This window comes from Mauremys reevesii, linkage group 2 (genome assembly GCF_016161935.1).
Source record: "Mauremys reevesii isolate NIE-2019 linkage group 2, ASM1616193v1, whole genome shotgun sequence".
In the NCBI taxonomy this organism is placed as follows: domain Eukaryota; kingdom Metazoa; phylum Chordata; order Testudines; family Geoemydidae; genus Mauremys; species Mauremys reevesii.
Window position 1 is genome coordinate 95677606 of NC_052624.1, and position 21365 is coordinate 95698970.

Sequence of the window (21365 nt, forward strand, 5' to 3'; positions counted from 1 at the left end):
GCTTGAAATCATTAAGTAGATCCTCTTATTAAAAGAACTAGCCGTATGAATCTAGAAGGACTTCTATTTGGAAGTCTACAAATTATTAGATCAATTGGCAGTCCAGTGGGATTTGGTGGGATTGAGTGTTTTGATTGCATCTACCACAATATTTTCTCAGAGGTAGTTTGTTTTTCATAGCAGGCAGTTTGTCATGGGCTAAACCTTGTTGTTTGAATTTATTCAAAGAAATATATGAAAGCATTATTGTCAGCCTGGGCTCTGGAGCGGCATAAATAATGCATTTCATGTTGACAGGTTGATGGAAGAGGCTATTTCTTGTTTCTGTTTGGAAGATGGTATATCCACCCTCTTGCTTTCTGACCAACCATACCAAAGATTGCCTTGCTTTTTCATCTCATTGTGTTGGGTCCTAAAATTAAACTTTCCTATTACAGTTGTGACATGGATGGACAGTATATTATGAACCACGTTGAAGTTTGCTTGCCTTTGGGCAGGCTGTTAATGGTATTCCTGCTCCATATAATTAACTCTGTTTTTCTAAATCAGAGATTATATTTTTATGCCAATTTCTGTAATGGGATATGTAGAAACCTGATCTCAGATTCTAGCTCTGTAGGCATCTCGTTGTATCCTGCAGTTGGTGCTTTTTCTTTTCTAGTGTTGAAAAATAACCTTGAATTTCTGTCAAAAACTGTGATATAACTTCTTGAGGAACTTGAAAAAAATTAGTATATACATATGTATAATAAAGATGAGTAGGAGTACTACTGATATTTATTTGCATATAAATATATGCAATCCTTTAGATGTCTTAGAGCTTGTATTACATTATGGGAGTTGTATATATTGCAGTACATTGAGGAAGTTCCACTCCTAGTTTTCTTACTTTGGAATTGGGCTAGTTTTAGAGGTGTCTAAAGAAATACCTAGTGGGTAATTAAAATAACTCCCTAAACCTTATAAAATCCTGTGGTAGTAGAGACAGGATAATACCTATTTAGTAGGGCTGTCAAGCGATTAAAACAATTAATCGTGATTAATTGCACTGTTAAACAATAATAGAATACCATTTATTTAAATATTTTTGGATGTTTCCTACATTTTCAAATATATTGATTTCAATTACAACACAATACAAAGTGTACAGTGCTCATTTTATATTTATTTTTTATTACAGGTATTGGCACTCTAAAAAAGCAAAAGAAATAGTATTTTTTTCAATTCACCTAATACAAGTACTGTAGTGCAATCTCTATCATAAAAGTTGAACTTACAAAAACCTGCATTCAAAAATAAAACAATGTAAAATTTGAGAGCCCACAAGTCCACTCAGTCCTACTTCTTGTTCAGCCAATTGCTCAGTCAAACAAGTTTGTTTACATTTGCTGGAGATAATGCTGCCTGGTGCTTGTTGAGTTAACTGTAATTAATTGACAGCCCTACTATTTAGGTTAAAAAAGGGCTGTCATTCACACATCTGGCATGGTGTGAACTTCATATTTTACCTATATGGGGCCCTTAATGAACCATTAGTACCAGCTTTTTTCTTAGCTATAATTTTTTATTAATTTTCCCAAATACAATAAATATGGCAAAATACCAGGTTCATCATAATACACAAAGTAAATAGGATTAAAATAAATGGAGGGGTCGGGAAGCAATATATCTTTCTTCAGTGTCTACATTACTCATAGACCTGTAAACAATCAGTACAAGCACTCTGAATTTTTTGGGGCATGCCCCTTCTGCGGAATGCCAGTCATTCATTAGCTGTGAGGTCAGCCACATCTCCGCGCCAGGCACCAATGTTTGGTGGGGATCAATTTTCCCATTTTTTGCAGGATACATTTTTAGGCGACCAAAGCTGCATGGTGGAACCATGCTGCCTGGTTACCAGTGTGTGTGGTGCGAGTCTCCCCTTTTCCCCAAAGCAGCTACTGTACATATGATGTAGCGCAACAGGATTTTTCTGTGTCTGAAGCAACTTCACAGTATGTTCTGTTTTCCTAAGGTGAAGAAGTTGTTAAGAATTAAACTTAAGGAGTGGACTCCAACTTAGCATAGAAGTTCATATTGGGTCTTTGACCCATCTCCTACCAGAAATTCATGATACAGGGACACCCCCAAAACATCTGAGCTAATGTAGCAGCAAGGAAGTTACATTTCCAACAGTGGCCAGCATTTGTGAGGCCCATTACTATTAGTCTATGCAGGACCATTACATTTGCAAAAGTGTCTTTTGGTGAATAAGCCAGTAGGTCTCAAGTCTATAGCTGCTTTTTTAACATTAGATACAATTGTATTCCATTGTGTTGGGGATATTTATGTATACAAATCTCTATTCCAAGCAACTCTCAAATTATCAATTTTTGGCAGAGTTTTTTGGGGCCAGGAAATTGTGAAAGGATACTGCTAGCTGAGTAAACTCAGGAAGTTTCTTCAAAAATAATAAAAGTTCTTCATGTTTTGGAGCTCCTAATGCATACAGTTAAGAACATAAAAACAGCCATACTGGGTCAGACCAAAGGTCCACCTAGCAGGGCCACCCAGAGGATTCAGGGGGCCTGGGGCAAAGCAATTTCGGGGGCCCCTTCAATAAAAAAAATTGCAATACTATACAATACTATATTCTCATGGGGGCCCCTGTGGGGCCCGGCGCAAATTGCCCCACTTGCTCCCCCTCCACGGGCGGCCCTGGGAAAAATAAACCGTCTGCATCTCAGCACAAACCCAGTTTTGAGAAAACTTCTTTACAAGGTATCACTGGTTCTCAGCATCAGCTAGTGCTAAAAGGCACTAAAGCTCATTAAAAGGGTTGGACAAATATTTTCCGTCAAAACTTTTTCTGGATCGAAAACTAGGGGTTTTTAAAAAGCAGAAAAAAAAATCACGGACAATGTCTGCTTTCCTTCAAAATTTGTTGTGGTTTTTTAATTGAAAAGCTGAAATTAGTCTGCCAAAACCTGAATATGGTTTGGGGTTTCAGAAGTGGTGGCCAAATATTTGCTGCTTGCTGTGTTTGATTGTTTAAAGAAACAATAAAAAAATTCTCCTTAAAAAAAATCCAAAACTTTTGAACCACCTCAGCTTATGACCAAACGCCTGAGCCCATCCAGTCAGAGATTTTTCCAGGTTTCTGTTACTCTGCTGGCTTCCTTGACTCATATCTGTCTCCATAACTTTGGGTTCATTTAGATGAGAACATAAGAACGGCCGTACTGGGTCAAATCAAAGGTCCATCCAGCCCAGTATCCTGTCTACCGACAATGGCCAATGCCAATTGGCATTTATTCCCCAGAGGGAATAAATCTAACAGGTAATGATCAAGTGATCTCTCTCCTGTCATCCATCTCCACCCTCTGACAAACAGAGGCTAGGGACACCTTTCCTTACCCATCCTGGCTAATAGCCATTTATGGACTTAACCTCCATGCATTTATCTGTTTCCACCACCCCCACCTCTGCCCCCTCCCTGTCCCCTGACTGTCTCCGGGACTCCCTGCCCCTTATCTAACCTCCCTGGCCTCAGCCCCAGCCTCTTACCCCGGGCTCCCCCCTCACCGGAGCCTCAGCGTGTCCAGGAGCGTCCCTGGACAGCTGCAGCATGGCTCTGGCGGGGCCCCTGAGCTCCTCCCCGCTCAGAGCCGTGTGATACGGGGGTGGGGCTGAGAGCTCCAGGCTGAGGCTATGTGGTCAATGGCCTTTTTGGCATCTAAATGGCAGCTCAGGGTTCTGTAGAATCTCTCAAAGTAGCAATTATATCAGAGATGGGCAAACTACAGCCCGCGGGCCACATCCGGCCCACGGGACTGTCCTGCCTGGTCCTTGAGCTCCCGGCTCCTCCCCTGCTGTCCTCCCTCCCCCCCAGCCTCAGCTCACCGTGCTGCCAGCGCTCCAGGCGGCGGGGCTGCGAGCTCCTGCTGGGCAGCGGGGCGGCTTGGCTGGCTCCAGGCGGCACAGCTGCCAGCCCTGGTGCTCTAAGCAGCATGGTAAGGGCGCAGGGAGTGGGGGCGTGGATAAAGGGCATGGGATCCCAGGGGGAAGTAAGGAGACAGGGAGCGGGGGCGGTTGGATGGGGCAGAGGTTCCAGGGTGGTCAGGGGATGGGGAATGGGGGGGGCGGGGGTTGGGTAGGCGTGGGAGTCCCAAGGGGTCTGTCAGGGGACAAGGGTGTGGATAAGGGTCGGGGCAGTCAGGGGACAAGAAGCAGGGAGGGTTGGATAGGGGTGGGGTCCCGGGAGGGGGTCAGTCAGGGGACAAGGAGCTGGGGGTTTGGATGCATTGGAAGTTCTGAGGGGGACAGTCAGGGGGTAGGAAGTGGGAGGGGGCAGATAGGAAGTGGGAACCAGGCTGTTTGGGGAGGCACAGCCTTCCCTACCCGGCCCTCCATACCGTTTCGCCACCCCGATGTGGTCCTTGGGCCAAAAGGTTTGCCCATCCCTGAGTTATATCAATCAGTTGACAGACATTGTCTGTTACAAAGGAAGCTGACCTGACTTGTGTGTATAATGTGAGAGAGATCTTTGTCCAATTGCATAGCTTTAGCTAAAATCTTGGCATCACAATTGATTGAAGTACAGTAATTACTATCAGAGGTGTAGCCGTGTTAGTCTGGATCTGTAAAAAGCAACAAAGAGTCCTGTGGCACCTTATACACTCACAGATGTATTGGAACATAAGCTTTCATGCTGAATACCCACTTCATCAGACACATGATATAGTAATTACTATATCATCCAAGGTCTTTTCCAGGTTTAGGAATAACTGAAATTACAGCTTTTCTTAGAGTAGGAGGGAGAGTTTGCTCATTCTTGGCCTCACTGAACATATTCAATAACCTAGGTGTTAAAGTTTTATAGAACTTTTTGTAAAATTCAATAGGCAACCGATCTGTGCCAGGAGTTTTTCCAAACTTCATTTCTTTTATAGACAGAGTCAGTTCCACGATTCTACAGGGGCATTCTGAGTGTCAGAGATCTGTGGCAGGGATAATCCCCCCAAAAAGCTTAAACCAGCCATGAATGTGAAGTACTTGACAAGTATTAGTGTTTCTATGTGGAGATAGAGATTTACCAAGGACTGAGTTCAGAGTTTCGTTAAAGTAGTCAGCAATAAGAAGATAGTGGCCAAAGTACTTTATACTCATAAAAATTATGAAAAAATTAGGGATCATCGTGGTTTGGTCCCTAGAGACTGGCAAAGATTATTATAGAATAGCCAATTTCAGCTTGGAAATTTCAGCTGCCCTCGCTGTCAGATACTGTGCTCAAAATATTAACATTAATTTTTTTTTTATGTATTAGTATAGCAACACTCCTCGCTTTAGAATTGAAGCAACTAGAAACTGAGAGGTCTACCCAAGGTCTATTCAGATTACTTGCTTCAAGTTCTGTCAGATGTCTCTCAATGTCAACATTCTCTATTTTAAGCACTGAATATATATATTTCTTTTAATAGGGTTATTAAAAGCCTTTAAATTCCAGAAGACACATTTAATTATTGGAGCCATCATTGTTAAAATATACCAAATAAAATGAGAACAAATGAGAAATTGCAATTTTTCCTGAGCAGCATACAGTGTTTGCATATCTAAGCAGCAAAAATTATATAATCAAGGGATAAGATGTTGCTTCCCAGTACCTATTGTACCGGAGCAGGAAGGAAAATCTCTGCCTGAGAGGGTCAGAAACAGGAATTAAATAAGTGAAAAAACAAAACAGAAAAGATATTGTATTTCATACAATTAAAAAAAGAAGAATCTGGTTAAAGAATCCAAAAAATACACACTTGCATAGGTGCTGACTCCATTGGTGCTCCGGGACTGGAGCATCCATGGTAAACAAATAGTGGGTCCTTGAAAGTTCCATGCCTGTGCACGCTTGACACCCACAGTGGGTGGCCAGATCAGATGAAACTTGAAGGTCTTAACAGTCCCTGGAATCACAAACATTAACACTAGTAGTCACCTATTACTAGTGCTTAATTTGTGCCAGGACTTAGCCATGGCACCTCTAGGCTTGGCAGTTCAGAGCCCTGGCACCTCTGGACTTGCTGCATCAGTTATGAATGTAAAAAAAATTCTTGAGCCTCAGCACACCTCTTTCATTACAAATTAAGCACTGCGTATTATCAATAAAACCTTGCTACAAGGAAGCACCATCTAATAAAACATTGGTTTTATATATTTTATATACTAATAAACTAATTGATTTTACATTGATGCTCCTTTCCCATGAGTTAAGGCAAAGGAAGCAAATTGATCATCACCCTATTAACCCTTAACTCCAATGAGTGAGAAAAAAAAGAAAAGGAACTAACATATCAGTATCAACCTGTGCCTGCCAACCTGTTTAGAGGAGCCATATTGCATCAGAGAGAGTAATATATAAATTCCATAGGGTCAGATCATTCCATCATACCTCTTGGTAGGGAGGAGTTTGCAGATTTTTCAGGTATTTTTCTACCTCCAGAGGAGAACTGAATTCTCACCATTCTTAATGTGGAGCATTGCCAGGTATTTAATAAAATTCTTCAAGTACATCTTCCCAGCCAAGTATTTTGCTTGCTTAAAAGCTGCCCTTATTGCAGACACATCATGGGCATAATTTTGAAAGAGCAGTATTTTAATTGCTGATCTTTCCCATAACAGCTCCTTTTTACCTCTGGATTTCTGCAATATAAGCTCCTTAGAGGTGAACTGCACAATCAGTGCTTTAGGCCAGTCTCCTGGAGCTGGCTTGGGGGCAAGGGCCTGTGTACCTGTTCTGTATCAAAACAAAACCTAGCTGCAGATCCAACAACTTAGTTAGCAATCTATGGACAAATTCAGAGGGGTTACCTTTCTCTGTTCCCTCAGGGACCCAATCCTCTGACACTACACTTTTGTGAGTGGCTTTCTAGATCAATTAGCTTGGTCTTAATAGTCTTGTTATCATTACAGTTCATCACAATCTGTAATTTGTTCTCTTTGAGATCATCTTCCACACCAGAAATTTTGTATTCTGCTTCACCCATCCATCTGGGTAGAGCTTGTAGGGCACTCTGAATCTTGGTCATGGACACTATAGATTTAATTTCAACAGTATCTGTGGCCACCTATTATAGCACAACCATCGGCGTCATTCCGTCAGGTTCACGCACCATTTTGTTTTTTAAAGGGCAGGGAGGCCTTTCTTCTCTGTTTTTTTTGGTGCTTTCAGATTCGGAGAGGAAGATGCAGAGCTAGAGGCTATCTTGGGGGTTTCAGTAGTTGGGTACAATATTTACAGTGTTGGATGGTGGGTTTTAGGGAATGTTTGGGAATTCCCCGTGGGCTGCTTCAGAACTCAAGCAACCTGCCTCCACCTTTGTCATACCACCTTCTGGTGTCTCTCGAAGCACATGCTTAAGTCCCACTTACTTTCATGAGACTAAAGAAATTTTTTAAGGACTTTGCAGGATAGGGATGGGCTTAATCATGTGTTTAAGTATTTTAATAAATTGGAGCCATAAGGCCCTAGTTATTACAAATTATTAGTCTGTCTCTTACGTTCATGAGTTGAATGAGAGCACTGCAGGCACACGCTAGCTAACAGACCTGTTCAGACACCAGAATTTCCATCTCATGGGAAATTCAGACATTTAAAAACCAATTCATTCCAAATCAGAGGGAAAAGCTAAGATTTTCTGCAAAACGAGAATTCTGAAAAACTGATTCAGAACGATCAAAACTCTTTATTGAAACACTGACTCATTTTGATAATGTAAAACGGTTATAAGAAAATATAAATAAAACAAACGTCTCAATTTTAACATAAGTTGAAACGAAAACTATAAAGTCAAAATAATTCATTTAAACTTTTTCCCATAGAAAATTTTGTCCAAATGAACACATCCCTGAATGATCCAGGAACGCCTTAATGACAACTGGCAAAGAGCACAGGCAATGCACAGAGATTTACAGGGATCCCTTGGTTCAGATATGTGGATAATAGCTCATCAAAGGGTGGCATGTGAGGTCTCTACCAAGAGCCAGCAGCCTATGGGTCATAATTATTGCAAGATGTTTATATGAGAAATAGCTCATTAAGAGCTATGTACAATGTAAAATATTAGGTTCCAAAACTGCTGAAATAAAGCTTGTCACCTGAGTCAAGGCAAGCCTCAGGGCTGATTCAATCAGTATATTGAACAAAAAACGTCTGTGGAGACAAGCTATATTTACTGTCTGGGCCAGATGCGGGCCTGAACATTTACAAAGACAAAAGAACCCCAAGATAAGTCTCGGATGAGGGGTCCTCCTGGGGTAAGAGACAATAGTCAATAACAGCATAACCTACCCCACCCCACCCACCCACAAGAGAGGAGAGGGGCCACGATTTTATCCTTCACCTACGAGTCAAGCAGACAGCATATTTCATGTGATGAAAAAGGGATAACAATCTGCCTGGCTGGAAAGTGCTGGTGAGAGATACTTTATTAGCCATGAGAGTGCCTTTGAGAAACAAAATGGATGAGGTAATATCTTTACTGGACCACAACTTCTGTTGTCCAATAAAAGATATTACCTCACCCACCTTGTCTCTCTAATATCCTGGGACTGAGAGGGCTACAACTGCACTGCATACAATGAGAGTACCTGGTTAATTAAGTGTAGGCTATAGAATCTGTGTTTTGATTTTATTTTACAGGTAACCATTCGTTTCCACTACTTCTACTTGCTATCACTCAAATCTCTATACTTTGTTAAATAAACTTTAATTTGTTTTCACCATAAATTTAGTGATCTGAGGTGAAACTGGTCAGCTGGGGTGTCCTGTTCCTTTGAGAGCAACAAATCTGTGAATACCCCGCAGAACAGGGGCTGGACACTCTAGGGAGATGCGCAGTCTTGGAGATTGGCGAGCGACTATCGCTAACCTGCAGAGAGATAGAGTGGAGCTTGTATAGGCTTAAAGGATTAGGGGAGCTGTATTACCAGAGGATTTGGGGAGCTGACCCCTACCAGGCACAGACAAGGCTTCCTCACACTAAAGGCAGGTGGTAGCAAGGTGTCTCACACTCCTGGGAAGTGTCACACTCTGCCAAACATTTGAATTCAGAAAAAATAGAATTTTCCCAATGGAAAACTTCCGTCTAAAATTTTTGACCAAGCTTTACTAGTCAATATTATTTTTGGCTCTGATCATGCAAAAAGAACTGTACGGGCATCTGTCCTGTGCAGATCTCGAAGGAATTCAATACAAGGTGCAGAGATCCATCTGTGCAGTTCTTTTTGCCAGATCCAGATCTCCAGATGTATATGCCGTGACTTCATGTCATGAAGAAGGAAGGGGATAGTCTCTCTCAGTACAGCTCTGGTGAGACCATGCCTAGAATACTGCATGTAGTTCCTGGAGCCTCCGTGTACTGGAAATACATCAGCTGTTTGAAGGACCATAATAACCAATACATGTGTAGTTTTAGTTGTATATTTTTTCAGTTAGTACATGAAACATCAGATTCACTGAAGCCCATATGAGACCTAACCTAACTCAAAATAGGCCCACCCATGATATTTTTTTTTTCTCATCCCATTTTTCATTTATTATTTGTATTGCAGTAACCTGTGGGAGCTCCAGTTATGGGTCAGGACCCCATTGTGCTAAGCACTGGACAAACAGAGCAGTCGTACCCTTATTTATTTCTAGAGCAGGTGAAGCAGTAATTACAAGGAATGTCACAAATGCTCTGACAGCCATCCACAGACAGTCATTTGAGCATCAGTCTTTTTGGATAAATATGCATTTCATATGGAGACAATGAGCAGAAAGCAAGTTTGTTCATCAGTGAACGAAAGCTCTTTTACTTGGGTTTTGAATTCTACATTCTCTCTTGACACCCCACGCTGGCAACGCAAATTTGCCAGTCCTAACTGGATTTTTTTTTTTTATTGCTGGACTATTTTTGTAACATTTTGATTCAGCTCTGCAATCATAATACACTTGCTATAGACTCCAAATAATTTGCTGCAGTTCCTGTCTCCATCTATACGAGGAAGAACAGGGTAGCTACTACCAGCCCAAGAAGAGTAGTAGTCACTATTTATTATTATAATAAAAAATTGCCATCTAGTAGTTAGACCAGGGGACTGGGAGACAAGACTTCTGGACTCAGTTCATGGCTATAAAGTAGTCAATAGTCTATTCCAGGAATGCTTAATCCAGGCCACGATTTGGAGAAACCTATGTGGTGACACCATACAGCACATGTGTTGCTCAGTCCAGCTCTCATCTAACCCCCCACTGAAATTAATGGAAAGACGCTCTGTGAAGCAGAGTGTCAATGCAATGGCTCCCCCTCTGGCCAAACATGGCTCAGCCCCTGAGCTCTCATAGCCTACCAGGGCTGTCCGTCTATTCCTGGTGCCCAGGGGGTCTGAAAACTCTTTCTTCACACCCAAATCCATTAGGAGGTTCTAGTAGGGGAACCCAGACCTGCCCACTCTACTGGGTTTCAGCTCACGGCCTTTGAGCTAGATAAGCAGGACCAGGATTCTTCAACTCTGACAGTGCCCTGAGCTCCTTCCTACTTCCCCTGGGTCTCTGCAGGCTCTCCAGCCTGTTAGTCAGTTAGTCCCCTTCTGGGCTGTTGTCGCTGGGCAGAGGATCCTTTCTCCAGCCTGCTCACTCCTCTGGTAGCTGCCCCACCCTTCTGCTTCCCAGCCTTTTTATCCTCCCAGCTGCTGAGAGACTGCCATTCAGCAGTGGCTAGCAGTGCCCGTATTAACCCTTTGGTTGCTGGGCTAGCATAGGGTATGTACACCCCATGACACTCTCATAGACATCAAAGGGCTCTGGATCAGGACCTCTGTGAATTGGAGAACTACAGTATCTGTTTGCATCCAACATACTAAATTCCCTTCCCCTTGCACTCACTACAACTGAGATAGAGACACTGCAATGTCAGCCATTGACTTGCTGTTATCATCTTGGGCAAGTCATTTGAACAAACCTGAGTGAGTGAAACTCAGTGGGGATTTGGGCACCTCATGCAATCTCCTTTGAAAACCCCAGCCTTTAATCACTCTGTTCCTCAGTTTCCCCATCTTTAAATTGGGGAGAATAATATTTCAAACCCTTGGAAAGTTGTATTAATCTAGGAAAGATTAAATTATTAATTTATTAATCTAGCAAATACGAAGTGCAATTCATGATGTCACAACAGCAAAAATTCATTAACAGTAAGGGTAACAATGCAAGCATCAAAATAGTCAAGGAGTTATCAGTTCAGATTTATCTCTCCTCCCTAAGTCCGAAAAATGCATTTGGGGGGGTTTGTAACTATTCGCTGAAATTGGGTAGAATTCAACTAATAGTTCTGGTTGAGGGAAAAAAACCTGAATGAGTCAAAATGTTTCATTTAGAAAATGTCAAAATGTTTCATTTTGATTTGAAACAGTGTTGCAATTTCAAAATTTGGCCAGTTATAAAGAAGTAGGGAAGGTCTGAGAAAAACCTGAAGTGGCTAAATTGAAACCAAAAACTAAAAGAAAAAGAATTAGTATAAACCAACCAAAATGTTTTGTTCAACTCTAAATGAATAAAAGAAAAAATGAAAATGTTTCAAATCAACGTGAAATATTTTGGTTGATTGAAATCAAACTGGATTTTTTTTTACTCAGATTTTTGATTTTGGCCGCTGGGCTGGAAAAAAAACATTATTTGCTCAGCTCTAGTTACAAAGCACTGCACACTCAGTGAAAGAGATTCAGTAGCTAGATTGTATCTATCCCTGGGCAAGTTCAGAGAGAAGAGGGTGTGGGAAGGAGGGCAGGAAGTAATTCAAGAAGCCTTCTCCCTCCCCACCCGCTTCTCCTCTGTGTAGGGACCAGCCACAGTCTGAGTCCTTGTGGGCTCTGCAACCAGGTGACTCTAACACCACCAGCAGAGAGCAAGAGCAAGAGAGAGAGAGCTGGGAGGGGGCAAGGTCACGATTCTGTAGAATTAGGCCATCGCAGGGGGAGTGCATGCTGCATCTATAAAGTGAAGCAGATGCCACCGCAGCATGTGCTCCCTGAGGCATTGTGTCTGCCTTCCATATAGTACCTCCAGGATCAACTGATTAGGTTTACTCCCTCATGATCTCCTCAGCCTCGTGCACAGTGACTAAAACCACACAATCTATCCCTGTGACTTTAAACATGAACAATTATTATTCTTATACCAATAGCTTTCAATCACACAACGTTACAGCTTATCATTCATAAGTATGTGGTACTTGAAATACAAAGTTATTTATGTGAGAACAATACATAAGAACAGAGCAAAGAACTCAAACATTGCTCATCAAATATACTTCAGTCTTAAAAATTCCTCTTTCCACTGACACAATGGATACAAGTCAAAGCACTATATTTATTCCTAAGAGATGTAGGTGAGTGGGTAAAACCCAGGGTTGGGAGTCAGGAGACCTGAGAGCTATTCTTGTCTCTGCCACTGACCTTCTGTATGACCTTTGGCAAGTCATTTGAAATCTGTTTCCATTTATCTTTCTTGTAGATTTAGATTGTAAATTCTTCAGGACAAGCACTGTCTCTCACTATGCATTTGCTCAGTGCCCAGTGGGATCCCAATCTTGGTTAGGGCCTTTAAACACTACTGTAATACTAATAAGTAAGGGGGTTGGTTTTTATTTTTTTTAAATAGAATATTTCCTTTAACCTTAATCATAGCCTTGTTGGCACAACACTATCATATACTGCTAGACACTTCTGGAGAAATGCTCAATACCATGCCTTTGATTTGGATATTTTAAAACTTATTATTGCTTTTAAAGTGAACTTGCCACAACACATCTTTCTGCACTTCCAGCTAAGTAGCTGAGGTTTTGCCTACATGGCCACTTTACAGCGCTGCAACTTTCTCTCTCGGGGTGTGTGAAAAAACACCCCCCTGAGCACTGCAAGTTTCAGCACTGTAAAGTGGCAGTGTAGACAGTGCACCTCCCAGCGCTGGGAGCTACTCCCCTCATGGAGGTGGGTTTTATAGAGCTGGGAGAGCTCTCTCCCAGTGCTGGTGCCGTGACCACACAAGCCACGTTAAAACGCTGCCGCTAGTGAAGACATAATAGCACCTAGTGAATGTTACCTCACCACTCCCACTGCAGAGCTGAACTGAGCAATTAAGTAAAATTCCACCTCACTTAGACCTGTGGCTGAATTTAACTCCTTAATGCCAGGAGTCAGATTTTCCTTAAGAGGGACATTCCTTATTTGCTGTGAGATGCACTGATACCACTTCAGGGCCGGCCTTAGGGGTGGGCCACCTGGGCAAACACCCAGGGGTGCCATGTTGCAGAGGGTGCCACAAGGCAGTGTAGAGGTGCACACTGCCAGTATAAAGCCAGAAACTCCTCATGGCTGGCAAGGGAGCTCTGCATGGGGGTGGGGGGTGGGGTGTCCAGATTTCTGCCTGCTTCCTGCTGGTGGAGAAACATGGGGGTGGTGGGGGCGCGAGCAGTGATGCACAGAAACTGCTCATCCCCCTCACAACATTCCTCCATGCCCCCTAGTGGGCTGTGATGGGCAAAACGAGAAGCAACACCAAGCGCTCCGTGTTTCCCCACCTGGGTTGTGCTGTGAGGTGAGCATCAGAAGCCACTGCTCTCCTGTCCTCCCCACAGACAGCCCAGATGGGGAAAGTGACCAGGAGGTCACTCCTCACTCACAGCCCCCTAGGGGTACGTGGGGGAGCAGCTTGGGGGGCGGGAAGGGGGCCCCGAGCAGCAATGCCAGCTGCTCCATGCATCCAGGTCAGTTTCCCCACATGGGTGCAGGGATTGGGGCAAAGGGGCACAGTACTGGGATTAGGGGTGCAGGGGGAGTGTGGGAATTAGGGTGAAGAGGGCACAGTGCAGGGGTGGGGACACAGGAGGGAAGTAGAGGGGTTGGGGCACAGAGGGACCAGGGCTAGGGGCATGGGGGTGTGTGCAGGGATTGGGGAGCCAAGTTCACCCAGGGCACCATTTTCCCTAAGGTTGGTCCTGACTGGAATCAGAAGAATGAAAGCAGTTTTCTTGCTTCTTGATGAAAGGGTACAGGGAGGACTCCAGCTGTCTTGGAAGAGAGACTTAAAAGAAACACTGTATAACTAGAGGGGAAGGTAGTCTGGTTGGACAGGATTTTCTTTTCTGATTTATAAAAACACGCTTAAGGCACTATTCCAGTCTGATTTATGCATCGTCTGGGGTATACTTTATTATATGGGAAAATTGACTCTGCTTTTTCACTGACACACAATTGGGATTCAACCATATTTAGCTCGCATGCAGCAGAGAACTTTGCAACATTTGGGCGGGGGAGGGGAGGAAAGGGGAGAGAGAGAGAGTGCTCCTCCAAATAAGAGGAGCAGAAAATAGAAGTTAAAAAAAAAAAAAGTGCGCACCTAGTATACTGGTTCATAAAAGCACAGGCTGTGGCACTGGAGGAGGGGATAGAATGGGGCCCCAACTGTGGCCACACCTGTCCCCAGCAACCTCTCTTGGACCCAGTAGTGTGCAAAGTAGACACCACCACCCTAATCTGGACTAGAATACTAGTGCCCCAAAATCACCGCCCCTCCCCCCCGTGGCCTTGGGGGGAAATTGCAGTGAGTAGCCAGCCAGAGGCTCCAGCTGAAACAGCCAAAGCAGGGACCTCTGAACATTCAGAGACCTTTCTACAGTTGACTGGACTTCCTATACCTGTGCTGATTGCCTTCTTGCTCCAACCCTTGCTCCCCCTCATCCTCATCACCTCAGTATCCCTCCTTGACTGCTCCTCTTGCTCTCTTCTCCCCTGCCTCATCCCCCTCACCTTGCCTTCTCTTCAATGTCCCATCTCCCTTCCCTTTTCTTTCTATCTGGCTTATCCCCTCTTAACAAAACCCCCTTCACGTGCCATTGGCTTGTGCGTTCTACCCCCTCCTTCAGCTTGTGTTCATCTTGTCTGTTTAGACTGTAAGCTTTTGGGGGCAGGGACTTCATGCTACTCTACCTTAACAGCACCTAGCACAATGAGACCCCATTCTTGGCTGATGCTTAGATGCTGCCATAATGAACATGAATGATTAAATGAAAACCCCATTAAAGTCTTCTGAAAAGTAAAATACCCAAATCATAATCCTTCTCACCCCCCATTTTATGCAATCTGCACTGTGTGGTAAATATGCCCTCCCTAAGGCCCCACAGACCTTGGGTGAAATCTTGACCCCAATGAAGTCAATGGCAAAATTCTCATTGACTTTAACAGAGGTAGGATTTCAACCCCTGATTTTATTAGTAACAATGTGACTAGAGTTTACTGTTCTTGAGTGATTTCTTCAGTGTATGAGACAAACATACTTCTTTGGAAAACATGCTTTGTCGGTAATTTCTCTCTTAATAAACATATTTATTGTAAGGAAAACCCCAACCTGACTGCCCCAGTCAGAGTTGTGATCATTTCAAGTGCCTCTTGCAGTGTTACAGCCCATTCGTGCAGAGGGCACAGGGAGAAAAATCGATTTTATGGTTAAAGTACAGAAGAGTATCCTTATTATTAAATATTAATATTGTAGTAATGCCTAGTGGGCCAGTAGGAATCAGGACCCCATTATGATAAGTACTGTACAAAATACATAGGGAAAGACTGTCCCTGCCCCCTTCTTACAATCTAAGAAAGACAATCTGCCTTTTCCTCTCAGCTCTTTTATGGACATCCTGTGTGTCCTAGGCTAGTTATTTCATTACCCTTTACTGCATTTCCCCCATTTTTGCGATACCAGTAATTACTCACTTCAGAGGCGCATGCCTCCCATATGCCCCTCATTTAGGGAATGAGCCTTAATTTTAGCCCAAAGTTACTTACTTTTCACACTCATTAGGTGCCCCCTTGACTGTTATTGCCACAAATTATTTACATCATAAATAACAAACCAGAGGTTATAGAAAGAGTCATTTATGCTACAGGAAGGACTTGGAATATTGTAAATTTGTTGCTTAAATAAATGATGAAAGTGAGGGACAGGCAACACTGTCTCACATGTGGGCACTGGCAAGGTGTGAGGTATGCACAGGAGTGCTCTGAGGCATCGTTCACTAGGGTTATAGAGCGCTTAGGATGGAAGCTACAATGGAAGCGCAGAGCTCTACTGTATTAGTCTGTCAAGCCCAGATCTTTTTCTCAGCTCCCCTTTCTTTTATAGCTGCCTACAGCGCTTGCAAAGAGGTCCTTGGAAGTCAGCCTTAAGTTACAGTTGTCTTTGCAGTGCCTCAACTGGAACCAGGGCTTTTCAGGACCCTCCATGCCAGCCCTTTTACCCAGCACAAAGGGGCCAGAGCAGGATCTTATCCAACCAGTCCTCTCTTTTCATTCTCTCTCTCTGTTCCTCTGTCCAAAACACAAGGCTAGAGGAAGGATCCAAGCATGGCCAGGAGAGTGCTCTGTTTTACACATACTCCCTCTTCTCTGCGTGGTTTCCCATTCTGGCCGCATGCTAAGTAGATTAGGGACTGCTAGTGATCAGTGTGGTTCGGGGAGACAAGTGCAGTGATGATAGGTAGCCCTATGACAGCAGTGTCAAAGGGATGCAAAAAGGAGGAAGTTGGACTGTGGACAAGGCAGGAAGGAGAAACCAAAAGCAGGAGATAAAAAATTCACTCAGTGTAATTACTTATTGGAACGGTTGTAGAGAGAGATGTAGCAAAATCTCAGATTGCTTGATATGCTTTAAGTCAACCATCAGTTATCAAGCACGAGGAGGGAATTACAGGGTAAAATACCGTGGCCTGTGTTAAGCAGAAGATCAGACTAGACAATCATAGTAGTCCCTTCTGGCCTTAAAAAATTATGAACCCATATATTCCTCTAGAACTGAACAACTCTCCCTGGAACCTGTCTAAATCTAAATTCCACTGGATGTATTTTTTTTTTTTTGGAGGGGTGGGCACAGGTGCCATTAAATTCTGTCTTTCCAGAATCAGAACTGATAATCTACATCTTGGTACATGAGGTATCAGTAGGAAAGATTGGGAATGCAGTAGCAGGGCTAAAGGTAATAACGTCAGCCGCTATGATATGAAACCATCAATTCCTGTCTACTGTATTCTACTGTATCTCTGAATTAGGTGTAAATGTTTAGATCACTCCATGCTGAGACTCACATTCTTCCTTATTGGAGCCAAAGAAATTCATGGCCAAGTATACAGACAGTGAAAACCCCACCCAGATGCTGGCATAAAGATGTATACTCTCAAAGTCATTTCTGATTAGTTCTGTGCTGCAAATACACACTCTGCAAGCAAAGTAAAGCCAATTTCTTGGGTGAACACCAAGTTTAACAGCATAATTCATACCCTGCATTGGAGAGGATCTTCTGTCCCAGAGAGGGAGAAGATACATTACTCTTCAGTCACTCAGACAGCCCGAAATCCATATGGATTTTTAGGCATCTCTGTGAAGGGGAAGCCTCTCTCTGAACTACACTCTCTGAACTTCCTGTCCGCCTATCCCTTGAGGTGCTAGAAAATGTGAAGCCAGGAAGTGTACAATGAATTGCATTAGCTTGTGTGGGAAAGTAGAGTGGAATTTCTGCAGGCTCGGAGATGGATGATGCCACACAGAATGCCCGTTCTGCAACTATGCTAAATTAAAACCAGGAGGAACTACTGGAAGCAATAAAACTGCTGAAAGCTCCCATCAAAGCAGAAAGAAGAACTGCTTTCCTTATCCTTAGCAGTCTTATGCGAGCTCTGAAAGCAGCCAACTGCTGCACAGGAGAGAACCACACTGTACAGATTCCTTTTTCCTCTGCGTGTATCATCAGCAAAGATGGAAGCAGCAAGCTGCAGAAAAAGGTGGAAATTGGACAAGATAGGGAAAAATAAAGAGAGAGAGAACAAGTTCTGTAACCTGGGATGTGTGTCATGCAGGGGAAAAAAATCTCCTTTAAGACAAGGAAGACAAGAAAGAAGTGCATCTCTCCCTCACATCCCAAAATCTAGACTAAATATGAGAGAACCCAGGAAGTAAATATACAATCATTATTGATAAAATTTGCTGATGACACAGATTGGTGGAGTGATAAATAATGAGAAGGGCACGGCAGTCATACAGAGTGAACCAGAACACTTGGTAACAAGGGCCCATTAAAAGAAATGCACTTTAATACATCCAAATGCAAGATCAACCATCTAGGATCAAAGAATGCAGGTCATACCTATAGTATAGGAGACTATCCTGGAAAGTAACAGCTTTGAAAAGGATTTTTTGACCACAGCCACACATTGATCAGAGGTCTTCATTGAGCCCCTTCACTGAGCCCACAATGACACCCAGGTCCCTTTTTGGGGGAGCTCTAATACAGCTGAAAGTACCAATACAGGTGCATATTCTTAGAACTTAATACTTTCAAAACACAATATATAGTAATAATGCCTTACATTTACATAGCACCTATCATCCAGAAGGAATGTACAGTCTCAACCCCATGGCATATTTGTGTGTGTGTGTGTGTGTGTGTGTGTACATTGCTAGCTATTTCATTCACCACAGAGCTATATTTCACATGAGCAAATAAGTAACTGAAATAAAGGCCTTTTTAAAAGAGAGTAACAAAAGTATTTAGCAACTAATAACTGTACCATTTCCGCATGCTGTCACTTTATACACTTAGTAAATCTATCTTTCTACCCCCAACTAGTGGAGCCCACATCTGCAGTATTCTCCTCAAAGAGGCAGCAAATCTCCTATCCTTTCATCCCCTGCTGAAACGCAGCCACATGCCAGGATACATGCCACAGCGCATAGATGGCAGATTGGGATTTAGAGCTCTGTACCAACTCCCTGGACAAGTAACTGATCCTCCCGGTACCTCCATCTCCCCCTCTGCAAAATGGAGATCCCAGTGCCAAAAAGACTAGAAGTGCCACATATGTGTTCCATATCATCCCATGGTGTTTCATGGCAGCCATTGGCTACCAACTATAATTAATAACTATCCTTTTAGAAGAGGAAGCTACTAATGGTTTTAATAAATGAAGCTACAGGCAAATTTGTAGAAAAGCAAAAATGGGTTTGTTGACCTTGCAAGAATGTGGTCTACTGTGAGGTTATCAGTATTACTTGTAGCATAGGTACCTATGTAAGTTGTGGTTCTTTTTGTGCATCCTTACATTTTTATGGGTCTTAGCCTCAAGGTCTTCAGAAGGCAACTGCCATTTGACACAGACTGTCATAGAGGAGACATGCAGGGCCTGGTTCTCCATGGTCCTGCACATTGGGTCATCATTTACACACCTTCACAGTTGGTGCAAGTGCTGTTATTTTGAGCTGGTAGTATTTTACACCCACTGTGCACAAGTGTAAATGATGACACAGGGTGCAGGGCGGAGGAGAGTTATGAAAGAGCAAACAGTATTGGCTTAATGATCTCGCTTCTGTTCTTTGTCTTGTTGTTCACTTACACCAGGGGTCGGCAACCTTTCAGAAGTGGTGTGCTCAGTCTTCACTTATTCACTTTAACTTAAGGTTTCGCGTGCCGGTAATACATTTTAACGTTTTTTAGAAGGTCTCTCTCTACAAGTCTATATTATATAACTAAACTATTGTTGTACGTAAAGTAAACAAGGTTTTCAAAATGTTTAAGAAGCTCCATTTAAAACTAAATTAAAATGCTGATCTTACGCCGCCGGCCCACTCAGCCCACTGCTGGCCTGGGGTTCCGTTCACCTAGGCCGGCAGCGGGCTGAGCGGGACCTGCGGGACCCCAGCTGGCAAAGGGCCGGCAGCCGGGACCCCAGACTGGCAGCGGGCTGAGCGGGGCTGGCGGCTGGGACCCCAAACCAGGGGTGCAGGTGAGAATGTGTGTGGGGGGGTGCAGGAGCTCCAGTTTGGTGCTCAGGGTAGGGGTCGGGATGTGGGGGGGTGCAAGAGTCAGGGCATGGAATGTGGGATAGCTGAGTATGTGTGGGGGGATTCAGGGGTCAGGGCAGAGGGCTGGGGTGCTCGGCTTGTGGGGGTGCTCCCAGCCCCCTGCCATGAGTGGCTCACGGCAGGGGGCTGGAGGGGATATGCCTGATTCCACCCCTTTCCCCAGGGCCCTGTCTGTCCCCATCTCTTCTCTGCCTCCTTCCCAGAGCAGGGAGCACGCTGTGGCTCCGCTCCCCCTCCCCCTTGCAAGGGTGATCAGCTGATCAGCGCAGGGAAGGAGAGGAGGCGGCACAGGAAGGCAGCACACTGGGGGAAGATGTGGGGGACAGGGGAGCTTGGCTGCTGGCAGGACCAAGCTTCTGCCTCCTGCCCCCACAGGAGAGAGCGGTGGGGCTGAGTGGGGCCAGGACCCCGGCAGGCAGCAGCAGGCCATTAAAAATTGGCTCGTGTGCCATCTTTGGCATGTGTGCCGCAGGTTGCCAACCCCTGACTTACACTAAAACTCCTACTGGAAGAACATGGTTATTCTTTTATATGGAAAATATAACACTACTTCTTTCCTTCCTTCCAAACAAGCCAGACTAGAAACTAGATGATCACAATGGTCCCTTCTTGCTTTGGAATCTCTGAAAAATATTGGCTCAAATATGATTTCAGCAATTCTGCTTCTTGTCCAGTCTGGAACCTTGACTTTCAGAAGGGAATAAAAATAATGAAAAAAGTTAAATGAACATTTCTGTCCTTTCAGAATTTAGATTCCAATTCTGTCCTGAAAGTAGAGATCCTTACTTTTTTCCAAACCAGGTTACCCCAGTTCTTACTCACTTCCATTGGGCAAAATTAGACATGGATTGTGTGTCATAGTCCTGGAGCAGCTACTGATTTTAAAGCAGTTATATCCCTCTGAAGGCAAAAGCATTCTTCTTGTCAGCATGACTTTCATCTACTTTGATGCAGCTGCTGAATGAGTTTTGATGCACTTGGAGCTGGGGGATGAGATTCCCAGGTTGCACATACATACTTGCATGAGTGAGCTAAAAATAACAGTGCAGCTGGGGTAGCATGGGCAGTGGAGAGCAGCAGCACAGACTAGCTGTGCCGAGTACAATCCCACCTGAACCCCATGGGTACATATTCAGAGAGGCCCACGCTACCCCAGATACACTACTATTTTTAGTGCACTAACTAGGGCAGGGATTCTCAAACTGGTGGTCAGGACCCCTCAGGGGGTCGCAAGGTTATTACATGGGGGGTTGTGAGTTGTTGGCCTCCACCCCAGACCCTACGTTGTATCCAGCATTTATAATGGTGTTAGATATATTAAAAAGTGTTTTTAATTTATAAGGGGGGTCCACACTCAGAGGCTAGCTATGTGAAAGAGGTCACCAGTACAAAAGTTTGAGAATTACTGAACTAGGGGAAATGGGATACCGTTTGGGGCTACTCCAAGCATCCCC

The 21365-nt window shown here is 43.8% G+C and overlaps 1 long non-coding RNA gene across 1 annotated transcript in view; it reads right to left on the reverse strand.

Moving 5' to 3' along the window:
- Positions 1-1743: 1743 nt before the first annotated feature.
- LOC120396786 overlaps positions 1744-21365 on the reverse strand; it is a 92281-nt gene continuing 72659 nt past the window's right edge. Inside the window, exon 4 of the long non-coding RNA XR_005593382.1 lies at positions 1744-2009. This is a non-coding gene — a long non-coding RNA (uncharacterized LOC120396786). The remainder of the gene's footprint in view (positions 2010-21365) is intronic.